This window comes from Lontra canadensis, unplaced genomic scaffold, assembly GCF_010015895.1.
Source record: "Lontra canadensis isolate GAN:19392208 unplaced genomic scaffold, GSC_riverotter_1.0 scaffold2, whole genome shotgun sequence".
Taxonomy (NCBI): domain Eukaryota; kingdom Metazoa; phylum Chordata; class Mammalia; order Carnivora; family Mustelidae; genus Lontra; species Lontra canadensis.
In genome coordinates this window covers 62980648-62993684 of record NW_022630996.1, presented here as the reverse complement: position 1 = coordinate 62993684, position 13037 = coordinate 62980648, and the positions used below count along the sequence as shown (strand labels likewise).

The window sequence follows — 13037 nt, the reverse complement described above, 5'->3', positions numbered from 1 at the left end:
CGAGTTTTAGGAAGCAAAGCAAAGACTTAAAAAAAACAAAACCCACGGATCTTAATGCTGTTATTTTTTTTCTGAAGGGGCCTAAAAAAACAATACATGGAGAACAGGTGTCAGCAAGGATTCCAGCTCAGTTCCTACGTCAGCATTATTGGGAAATCTGAAGAGGATTCCAGTGATTGCTGGGTGTTGACCTTCAAGTATAAAGAGCACCCAGGACAAGTCAAAACTACTCTTATCATGAGACTGTGGGGAATCAAAATAAAGCCCCCTTCAATGCCACTCTTTTCAGAAAACAAATTAAGAAACCAAGAACTTGAGAATGTGTAACTCAATTGTCTACACCAATGTGTAAAAAGGTCATCCAGAGGATAGGATTCCTCAACAGGAAGAACCTCACTTAATACAAGAGTAGTGTCCACTGCTGTGGCTCTATCTGCAAGGCTGAGAGGTCGGGAAACAGACCGGAGCCCCTATAAGGGGTTCAAGTGCTTCTCTTTTGGGGACACAGAGATTCTACAGATGGCTGAAATAAAGGAATATTCTTTGCTGTCACACAAGGAATTCAGTAATTAATCTACTATATAAGCATTTTATATTATTCAGATTCCCTTTATCCTTACTTACTATTTGGTCTAATTGTACTTTTGTGGACATCTATCGAAATTTCCTACAATTCTCCTTTATGTATTTTGACGTTGTAGTACTTGGTGCATTCAGATCGCAGTTGCAATTCTCCAGAACATGATTGCCATCTGTTTCCTTCCTTCCTTACAGACACATGCTACCCCTCCCAGCAAGAGACGGAGGCTGGGGCGCCTTGGGGGCTCAGCTGGGGGAAGAGCTAGGTTCTTGGTTTTGGCTCAGATCATAATCTCATGGTCGTGAGACTGAACCCCAGGTCGGGCTCTGTGCTCAGCGTGGAGTCCGCTTCAGATTTCCTCTCCCTCTCCCTCCCGCTCTCTCTCTCAAATAAATAAATTTTAAAAATCGTGTTTAAAAAAAAAAAGGAGAGAGAGAGAGAGAGAGAGAGAGAGAGAATTTAAGTCACCTTCTGTTGAAAATGAGTTGGTCTTAGTGAGTTGGTTGCCTAAACTAACATAATGTATCTGAGACCACCAAAACTAGGTCAGAAGAAGCCTAGTAGTTTGGGCCACCTTCTTTAAGATTTTATTTTTAAGTACACTCTACACCCAATGTGGGGCTTGAACTCACAACCCCGAGACCAAGAGTCGCACACTCCACTGACAGAGCCAGCCAGGTGCCCCATAGTCTTGCTTTTGAATGCTCGCTTTTGAGACGCTTCCTCTGGAATCTAAGTATCATGTGGTAAGAAGCCCACAAAGATGTTCCAGAGGACAGCCCCAGCTAATTCTCAGCTGAAAGCCATGCAAGTGAGCCATCTTGGACATTCAAGTTGGACTGATCCCCCACACGACTGTAGTCCGCCCACCCCTGCCAATGTCACAAGGAGCAGAAGGGCCCAGCTGAGTCCAGTCAACTCACAGGATCATAAATGGCAATAAAGTGACTGTTGTTTTAAGTTTGGGCTAGATTATACAGCAATATCTAAATGAAAGAAGATTCTTGACTGGTTCCTCCTCTTCATCTCATTTAATAGGTTTTGTTTTGAATTCACACAAGAGATCAAATTTTGTGTAATGGATATCTGGTTGATATCTAATAGAGGAATGGTGGTGATGTAACAGAATTATAAAATTGTAAAAAAAGAAGCAAACAAAAACCAAATAACCGAACAGTTTCACTCAGTTATCACTGGCTCCAATATATCTTTCCAAAAGCATATCCTGCAGTATCTCCATAACCCTTCTAGCCTTGTTATATACTAGACCACAGCACTGGGTATCCACTCTGACTCTGCATCAGAATCATCCACTGGGATTGTAGAAAAAAATGTGTCTAGGGGCCCTTAGGTCGATCAGTCGGTTAAGCAACTGACTCTTGATTTTGGCTCAGGTAATGATCTCAAGGTCACGGGATAGAACCCTGTGTTGGGGTCCCCACTCAGTAGGGAGCCTACTTGAGATTCTCTCCCTCTCCCTGCTCTTGCTTTCTCTCTCTAAAATAAATAAATCTAGAAAGAAAGAACGAACGAACGAACGGACGAACATACGTCTTGCCCTTATCTCTCCCTCACTGAATTAGATCTCCATGGTGAGGGGCCTGGAGTTCTTCCTTTACTTTTTTATTTCTTTTCTCTCTCTCTTTCCTTTTTTTAAAACAAAGTTCTTCAGGTAACACTAACCCTTGGCTAGGTCTGAGCACCACTCAATGATATAAATAAACCCTCCAGCTCCTGTCTCCATGCTTTAGTTGGCACTGTTCTCATCTGGGAAGCTCTTCCTTCTCCTCTCCACATTTGGAGAGGAGAATTCTACTCCAAATTCTACTTATCCTACAAAGCCTAGCTCTGATGCCATCACCTCCCTGAACTCACGGACATCTGAAAATCATATCCTGCAACATAGTTCATAATATGGATCGTTACAGGCTGCATGGACCCAACTTTATCCAAGGCTATGTCTGTAAATACCCAATACAATATCACTCACATAAAAACTGGGTTTTAGCAAACACCAAATTGACAAATTGACAATTTTAAGGCAATCACTGCTAGAAGATAACCAGGCAAAATTCAATTATCAGTCATCCCCCAGAAAGAAGGTACTTACTACATTCACTAAAAAGAGCATCCAGTTCTGGGCTCTAGTTTTTACTTCCTTATTATTTTTCTATGCTTTGTCAAACTCTGGAAGAGAACTGAAATTTTGTTTTCCTTCTCCCAGAATCTCCTTGTATTTCTAAGGGTTTCTCTCCTGTACACATTGGTCTTATTTGGGTAAATAATACTTATGACAGCAAAAATATTATTAAGATATAATAAATTAGATGATGATGGACATAAGATATAAATACACAAATCCTATATGTCAGTTATAAAATATAATGTAAAAAGGATAACATTCACAAAACATTCAAAGATTTAAAAAAGCAAAATCTATATAAATAAAATGACATACTATTGTTGAAGAATTTAAAAACTAAATAAATGAGGGCACCTGGGTGGCTCAGTGGTTTAAAGCCTCTGCCTTCAGCTCGGGTCATGATCTCAGGGTCTTGGGACTGAGCCCGCATCGGGCTCTCTGCTCGGAGGCGAGCCTGCTTCCTCCTCTCTCCCTCTCTGCCTGCCTGCCTACTTGTGGTCTCTCTCTTTGTCAAATAAATAAATAAAATCTTAAAAAAAAAAACCTAAATAAATGAGACAGACTATGACTAAGATGGAAAAAACATAAAGATAATTGTCATTCCTATATTAACAAAGTTTAAGACAATGCAGTGATTTGGGGGAGGAATTTAACTTCTGACAATATGGGGCTTCTGGCAGAATAATGCTTTAAGAAGAGCCAAAAATAGTTTGAGAAATAAGGATGAAGAGGCTCTGCTCTCTGTTACCAAAACATACTCTAAGGTACAAAAAACAAAATAGTAGGTGCCAGCAGGTTAAAAAGAAAGTCCAGAAGAGAATGATCTATTTATGGGGTTTAACATTCTTACAGGTGCTGAATGTCATCTCAATGAGAGAAAAAATGTACTACAGGCCCAGACAACTGGCCTTCCATTTGGAAGAAAGTAAGTTTGATCCCTACTTTACACCATGTATTTTACACCACGTATAAAAAGACACTGTATATTCATACAAAATCTAAGTGTACAAAGCAGAGCTAGAAAAAAATGTATTACAGGAAAACAGAAGAGGACCTTGGGATATGGAGGCCTTTTTCAGCATGAAGGGAAATCTAGAAGCTTGAGATGAAAAGATTAACGGATCCCACTAGTTCAGACTGCAGTTCTCTTTGGCAAACACTATAAAACAAAGACAAAGACAAATAACCACCTGGGATGAAACACCTAAAACAAATTACATAAATAAAACAACAGAAAAACGGATGAAGAGTATAAAGATAGCTGACAAAAAGAAGCATGCTATCAAAGATACGTCACTTCATTGAAAGAAAGCAAGGAATAAAGGCAGAAAGTCATCAAAATAAAGGGTTATCCTTTTTGCCTGATCAGTAAAAGTGAACAGAATGACACTATTCCCGTTGGCCATGGTATGGGGAAACTGTTTCCAACCACAAACCGGCTCAACCTCTTTAGAGGACAACTTGACGGTATTTACAAGATGAATAGCACCGATGTCACCGAACCAGAGTTCCACTTGCAGGAATGTATCTGAAATACTCAGTCTAGTACACAAAGAGGTATTCACAAGGATGTTTCACCCACAATAATTTCCAATAGGGGACTCTTATTTGGCCATCAAGCCATCAGAAAGGATGAGCTGCTTCTCATTCCTACTCATCTGTGCTCCCATAGAAAGACATCTGTGATACACTGTTAAGTGAATAAATACGTTCTGGAACAGTGGGAAATATATTCTAATTTTTATTAACAGATTATGTGGGTGTAATACCATAATCATATCCGCATATAGGAATGTCAGCCAGGGCTCTCTCCGTGGACGTGAAGCTTTCAATGAGTGGCTGCTACAAAAACACGGCAAAGCAGGAGGTGGAACATGGAAAGGAAAAGGGGCTGGAGGATTTCAGGGCACAAGATCAGGCAGCTGCTGTCAGTAAGCACATTTTATAGCTGAGAACACTGAATTTCAGAGGGGCTGAGTCATTTGGCCAGAAACACTGAGCTGAGATGTGGAGGAGCTGGGATTCTCACCAGGACTGTCTGCTTTCAACTCAGTACTCAGCATCCAACACATTTCATTTCAGGATTCCAAATATCCACAAATCAACAGGCAAGCACGCAGGTTGTAAGCAGATAACTGAGAGGAAAATATTTTAAATTTACATAGAGATATTTTACTGGGAACTTCAAAAGACTTTACAGTTACAGATCTCAAAATTCAGCTATCCTTTGGGGTTAAATTATTTATTTAAAAAAAGGCTTAAGAAAAAGGTTTCAAAATATAGTTCTGAAGAACACCAGTGCTCTGAATGGTAGGACATCTATTTGTCAAATTCCCATTTAATAGTTTCAATTAAAAAAAATATTTAAAAAGCTCTTTGGTAGTCCTAAGATTTTTGGTTGGTCTACGTGTAAATCATTTTAACAGTGGGAGGAATCAGATTTATTAATTAGATGTGTGCTTAGACTCTATTTGAACTATTAGCATTTGACTACAGAGACACCTTTGGTTTAATTTTTGTGGAATTCAACATGCCTGAATTCCAAAAGAAAGTATGAACTGTATAAGACTTACATTTCTATTTAATTCTCAAAAAAAAAAAAAACAAACCCAACAATGTTCAAGGTCTGCATTTAGAAATAACAAATTACACTTTTTGCAATAGATGCAAATCTAATAGTTGTTCCCTAGTTTATGTAATATTATCTCATATGTCAGCTGTGTCCCCAGTTTTAATTTGCTAATTTATGTGGCTGTTCCACATTCTCTGATTTAGAGTCCTTCAGTCCTCACTTTACATCACCATAATTTAAAATATCTCAAATGATGACAATTTCTACAATTTCATGGGATTTAAAATATGTAAATTCCAAGTTTTTGAGAATAAATTGTAACAATTTTTCCTGACAGTAAAATAAAAATTCTATTTGCTTTGGAATTATTACACTTCTGTGCCTCTATAATTTTCTTCTGGAAGACTGCCTAACTTAAAATCAGTTTGTCACACGTAAGCAGATTTATTAATTTTTTACTCCAAAGTTTTTTAAGGAATGGACAAAACTGAAAAAAATGTTTCAAGGTTTTAGTGCATGAAGTAAGGAATGTTCTCAACAATGTAATCAATGCTGCCTGCAAGTTCTCTGTGTTTAATAATTCTATATATTCTTAAAAATAAAATATCACTGGGAGCTTGAATTGAAAAACATGTAGAGAGAATCCATGAATGCAATGTATAAAGATCAACATTTAGGGGGCACCTGGGTGGCTCAGTGGGTTAAAGCCTCTGCCTTCGGCTCAGGTCATGATCCCAGGGTCCTGGGATCGAGCCCCACATGGGGCTCTCTGCCTAGCGGGGAGCCTGCTTCCTCCTCTCTCTCTCTCTGCCTGCCTCTCTGCCTACTTGTGATCTCTGTCAAATAAATAAATAAATAAATAAAATCTTAAAAAAAAAAAATAGAAATCTATCACAAGGGACACCTGGGTGGCTCAGTTGGTTAAGCAGCTGCCTTCGGCTCAGGTCACGATCTCAGCGTCCTGGGATCGAGTCCCATATCGGGCTCCTTGCTCGGCGGGGAGCCTGCTTCTCCCCCTGCCTCTACCTACCACTCTGTCTGCCTGTGCTTGTGCTCTCTCTCTCCCTCTCTCTCTCTCTAACAAATAAATAAATAAAATCTTTAAAAAAAAAAATCTATCACAAAGGTAGCTTCTTTGATACATGATAACAATGCAGTTGTCTACTAAGCAAAGACAACAATAGGAACTCTGGACAGAGTTTAGTGGTTGGAGCCAGCTGGAACCAAAGCAAATACGATGTTTTGTACAATCATTACATGTATTAACAGCCTCTAGAGGTGCTGAATGGATTTGGCAACAGGAGGGGGGAGCGGAAGATGGGGGAAGGGGGACTTCAAGGATATTTACCCAAGTGGATGTATCTGTTTAAACTGCTTTGATCTCTATTCACTGTTTTTTGAACCAGTCCAATAACAGTGTGAGATAAAGTAGAGCCAAAGCCAACTCTGACTCAAAATATGTAAGAGTAAACCACTCTCACTTAATATTAGGTTCAATAGTCTTTTATTCATGTTCTTTTCACCAAGATCCTGAAAATATCTGTAGATGTTATCTGAAGCATCCTCACCATACAGCTGGTACGCGAAGAGTAGAAAAGCACGTCATGAATGCTGTGCGGGTCGTCTTTCCTTTGCCACTCTGGATGGTGTCTGCTCTGGGGGGTGGGGGTGGATCTCTACCCACCCACGTGCCTCCAGCTTCTTACTGGGTTTGGCCAATAGGAAGCCTAAGCAGGAGTTCAGGCAGTGGGAGAAGGGCGAGGCAGAGTTTCCCCGGTTTCCTCATTGTCTAGAGCTGGCTGTGCCGCCACTGCGAAGTCTCTGTCCATCCTGGGCACTACTTGATTCCAGGAACTGCTCCCCCTCTTCCCGTCAAGCTTGGGAATGGTAAAAGCTTGGCTGCAAATGGGACCCAAATTCCAGGACCATCCACTGCACTTCCCCTAAACCCCCTTTGTAAATCTTGTCTCTGTAAACAAAACTTCCTTGAATTATTTTGAGTTGTGCACCGGGACCCATTTCCCAGGGGGACCTTGACTAATACATTCAGTTTGCAAATGAAGAAATCAGCATGGATGGCAAATTCTTGTCTAAGCCTCATTTTCCTCTCTGTCAATGAGGGCATTTGGACTAGATGATCTGTAAGGTGACTTCTGTTAGAATTCGAAAAATCCCTACAAGTTGTGGCAATGGTCATGAAGCCTTAGCAAGGTACATATATAGTCCAGACCCAGGAACGCTTATCTTTGGACATCCTTGCCTGTCTTTTGGGTTAGGAATTACTTGGGGGCGGATATCAGTACAGTGATATTCTCCTTTTGGGGTCAGCTTCAACATCATGTCTTAAATGCAAACACAGATAAGGATTTCTGAGGAATATGGGTACAATGCCGAGGTGAAGGCTTTCTGAACTATGCTCTCAGCTGTTTATTTGCTTCAAACCAATATAAAACTCTCTGGTATGTATGTTTTTTCCTTTTGGAAGGCCACTATGGTTTTGTGAAATGAAAATAAAAATTAGTGGCAATTTCATGGACTTTTCATAAAGCGTCTCAAAATTCAGTCCTTTAAAGTTATATATTTAAGTTAATATCATAATCAGAATTCTAATTCTGCCAAGCCAGTTCAATGGAAAACTATTAAGAATTAAATACCAAAAAAACTTAACACACAAAGTACTTTTTAGCAAATAATCAAGGAGTCATCTCCAATAGACTCATTTATAATCTAAGGGCCAGCACAAGATATTTTGATAGATGAGGTGACAAAAAATTGTCAAGGTCTACACAAAAATGAGATTCTCAGTACTGAACACTGTGCCAATAACGATCTTGGCCTGTGCTCTCATGTACCCATTATTAGGAGCAAAGCCGTCTGTCTTTCCCAGGACCTAGAGTCGTCCCCCCGGCTCACAAATGGAGCTTCTGGCTCCCATCAAGATGTGCCGATTTCCAACCACCTGGCCACTGCTTCTGTGCTTCTCTCTGTGGGATATTCTTTCCCTGAGTCTCATCACTTCTTCCATGAAGCCCTTCCTGCTCTCCCCTCTGGAAATGATTGCTGTCTCCTCAACTTCAACCACATTTCTTTTTTATTTTTAAATTTAAAAAAATATTTTGTTTATTTTTAGACAGAGAGAGAGAGGGGAGGAGCTTGTGCATGCACAAGGGGGAAGGGGCAGAGGGAGAGGAGAGAGAGAATCTCAAGCAGACTCTCTGCTGAGTGTGGAGCCCGATATGGGGCTCCATCCCACAACCCTGAGATCATGACCTGAGCTGAAATAGAGTCAGATGCTTAACAGACTGGGCCACCCAGGCGCTTCAACCTTCCCGCATTTCTATAGCACTTGAACCTTCTATTTTCCATTACAGTCATTCAACTTATTGGTCACAGTGTACAATCAGTGTCGTGCCTGAAAGGTGTTCAGTAATCATCTGATGGCTAGGTGTATGAACGAAGCACAGGCAACTCTCCGGGGAGGGCTGACGGTGGACAGAGGCACCCGGCTAGCCTGGAGAATATGGAGACAATAATGTCTAATCATCACTGGGTACTTTAGAGTAATCACATGTCTTTCAAAAAGAAAGGGGATCTGTGGAGGAAGGTGAGGCCGAACCCAACTGGATTCGGGGGATGTGTAAGAAGATTTGAAGGGCAATGACATGGGTGTTCTGTCCACGTGGAGATGAAAGGAATCTTTGGGGACGAGTCACTCAGCAGTCAGGGGCCTGCATACCGTGCTCACAGGGCAATGACGATGAACCACAGAAGGACAGACAAAGGTGTTCAGGGATCCAGGCTTCTGAACTTTCATGATACCAGCGGTCCTTTACCATCTCCTTCTGAGTCTTATACCTCTCTTACAACTTCTGCTAATGTTTCAACAGATCAACCTAAACAAAGGTTCTACTCCAGACTTGAAGGCTTCAAAGTCCAAGTGAGCTTCAATCCAAGTCATCACACTAGTGCCACCGGTCAGTCCTTGACGGGGCGTTACAAACTAGGGAAGCAGCAAGTCAAAGGAGTTGGATGAAGAACAACGGGAGTGGGGAATGGCTGTAGTGATTTAAATGAAGAACACGAGGGTCCTGTCCTAGAGTCCCTTCCACTTGTAGGTCTCTTCCCCCATCAGTCCCTTAAAATAATTCTTTCCTTTAAGGTTAAGACCCTCAGGCGATTACTCTTCTTCCGTGATGCATACCCCCTGGGGAGCATGATAGGTGGAAGCCCTCCAGGATGACCACAAGGTAGCCAGAACTCTGCAGACCCACAGATCAAACGGCCTCCTGGACATCACCACTTAGTTCTCCCAGAGGTATTTCAACTTCAAAGTGCATGTGTTGTCTTCCCCCTAAAACTTGTGCTGCCAGATCTGGCAGTTCCACTGTGCACACCTGTGTCCTCTCCTGAGGGCCACAACAACTTCCTCTGGGCTCTTCCCCTACCAGTCGACCTCCTTCCACTCTGTCCTCTCTACTGCATCTAAAGCCATGCTCATGACACTTCTGCGTAAGATCCATCCACTCTCCAGCGCTTTTAGGGTCAAGTTCAAGTCCAATTTACCCACAATGCCCTTATGATCTGGCTCTCACCCTCTCCGGTTTTATCGCCTGCTCCTCCTTCACACGAAGGCTTTCCTCAACCTGCTCAGAGGCTTTATGGTTGTTCAATATGCATGCTGTGTCATGCCTCTGGCCTTGCCATATGCTGAGATCTTTCTCTGGAATGTTTTCTCACAATACCATGCTTGATTCTTGTGAACCATGCCCCACCTAGTCCTTCCTTAGTGACACGTAATCCCAGCACTTATCACAGTGTATCCCATTTGCTGTATACTTACTGCCTACAAGACCCAAAGCCAGTCCTTTGAGGGTAGAGACCATTTCTAAGTGCACTTTCCACCCACAGCACCTCCAAGAGCACAGTGTCTAGCGGGCACAAAATAAATGTATATTCCAACCAACGTGTGGGTAGCCAGAACACAGCCGAATGGAAGATTATGGGGGTAGGAGGTCAAGCTTCTATTATAGGGCTTCTATTACACCACAAACTTATAAATCATGGTCATGACCCCACATCTACACCAGGTATTCTGAGCGTCCACCAACACCACCTTCGGTCAACACACTTTTTAATGAAATTGAAGACCATTTTAGTTTCGTGAAGTGATGTTTCAAAATGCCCAAAGGGCCCATGTTTTCCTTCAGGCTGTACTGTTTAAATTTCATCTTGAACTTATGAGACTTAAAATAGTTAGCCCTTGTTAAATGTCTATTATGTTTCAAGCAACAAACCGACTCCCTCTCTCGAAGTATAGTATAGTGTAGTTTTGATTTTGACACTAAACAATCACACACTTGATCTCTCTCTGCCCTCACCATAGAAACCAAGCAAATATTTGTAGACATTCCTTCAACCTTCACAGATAAGTAGAAATGAAATTATTCTGCGCACAGGATATGGCAGGCTGTGGAGCTCATCGTTTCCTTTTGAACGTTGTTTTAACTCAAGAAAATCTATATGCTCCAGGAGGCGACCTAATCACTCAGATTTGTAAGAGAATTTAAAACCTGACTTCTTATCATGAAAAGAGTCAAATGTCTCTGAAGTCCATGCCTCCCCTGTAAACCTACTGAATGAGCACTGGGAAAGTTATATGGTCAGTACGAGTCACCACAGAAATGGAAAAGCACAGTTTTGAAATCTAAGTTCAGCCTCAAACATTCCTCAACATTTTAAAATTCACTGGGGGAGGGGGGCGCTGCCTTCCTTAAATGAGAAGAATTTGGAGATCCTTAGCAGGAAGGAGCTAAAAAGGTAATGGTTCCTTCTGCCGTCTTCCCCGTCCCGTCATCTCAGCTGCACATCTCCATCTACAAAGGCTCACTAAGATGCATGCAGGCAAAGAAAACCAGCCATGCAATTTCCACATAATCTGGGCCACCAGAAAAGAACTACCAAGGATTCTGGAGCTCCCACTCTATTTTGTGCTTTCAGCTATTAAAGGCAAGAATGAAAGAAAATACGCTTCTGAAGACGAGGTTGTCTCATGCTGTGCATTTAGCAAGAGTACAACTGCAAACAGAAAAGAAGTAGGGCTTGACCGAGAGAAGCAGTGGGCTTGCAGCATTAGGAACAGGGTAGTTAGACAGAAGGAAGTTATTTTCTGACAAGAACTGTTAAATGGCAGATGGATGATTGTGGGATTTTGTGATCCTTCCTCTAAAACATTTTTACTTTCATCCCACCTGGGAGCAAAGAAGTGGGCTAGGGAAGGAGGGGAAGAACACACTGATGGAAGTACTGTGTTGGACTCTGACTTCCTCTGTTGCCTTACCCAGTCTCACTTTAATGGTATGGGGTGAGCCAATGAATCTGTCTTTAGAGATGGGTAAATTGAGACTCAGAGAAGTGAAGCAGGGATTATCCAACTCAGGATGGTTCTCACAGAGCAGACTGAATGACCTCAGGTCTTTTTCTTGTTTGTCTTAGGCCTAATGAAAAATTTTAAAAGTCCGTATTTCCAGAACAATCACTTCCACAGCAGTGTAGGTTTAACAGAAAAGCTGACAACAAAAGAAACCGTCTTTCTAGAACAATGGTGTCCCAAGGGATTTCACCCAGATGGCCGCCACTTGAGGCATCAAGGTCAAGGATGTGCAAATGGCTGGGGCTGGGCGCAGGGCAGGGAAAGTCTCCCTAACCCACATGCTCTGCACAGGGACCTGGTCTAGTGCAGTATGCACAGTGTTTCTGCTGACAAACGCTTTCATGGCTGTCCTCTCAGAACATTCCTTCCCTGGAGACCACAACAATGTCCTTCCTCCCGAAGTTGTTCTTCTTTTGTATTCCCTATCTCTGTAAATGACGGCACCATCTAACCAGTTCCCCAAGTCAGGCTCTTCCTCAAACTCACCCCTCATCTGTCTATGGAGACCCAGTGTGAAGAGGGCGCTTTCTCATCTCTCTAAGAGAGCAAAACACATATTTGACTAGAGTTGTGGAAACAGGGACTGGAAAATACCATTTGGAGAACCTCCTCACTTTCATCACCCATTTTAAAACACTGTCCCCAAGTCAAAGAAAAAATTCCCCTCACCTGACACAAGAAATTTTCAGGTTTGACCACTCCGTGCAATTGTATGGATGTGACGACATCACTCTAGATTTTACTATCTGATTTCAAAGTTACTAAAAACAAGAAAAGTCACATGCAAACAGGTGTTCCAGCTCTCGATTTTCCTCCTTTCTTCTATAAATTTTATTCTCTTAATCTTTTCTTATTTTATGTAATGTCCCCCCCTCCTTTCTCTTATAAAACACTTTTCTACACTCCCAGGATTTTTAATAACTTTATATCTTCTCTGAGCCAAGGGGAAGGATCACTTTAAAAGCATGCAACTCTGTTAATTAAATAGGTAATTATAAGACATACAAATTCATCTTCTCTTGATAAGCTGCAACGCTTGTCTTAAAATTGTCTCAGTTTCTAGGAAGAACCACACTAATACCAAGGACCCTACAGAGTATTTCTAGGTACATCCGCTATTAGGAGAAATACATGTGTGAACATAAAAACCAGCGGAAGGCTTCTCACCTAGGCTTGGGGCTCATGCTGCACATGTGTTTGGGGTAGTGTGGTTGCTGCATGCGAACATGACTTGAAAGGAAAAGTAACCCTCCAGTTTGAGTAAAACTTGGCTTTTACCTCAGAACTAACTCAAAGAAATACTACTTTTCCA

General features: G+C 41.7%; 1 protein-coding gene across 1 annotated transcript in view; it reads right to left on the bottom strand.

Moving 5' to 3' along the window:
* The window catches only part of CDK6 (cyclin dependent kinase 6), a 229979-nt gene that overhangs the window by 64380 nt on the left and 152562 nt on the right, over nt 1-13037 (bottom strand). The gene's annotated exons all lie outside the window — the stretch shown is intronic.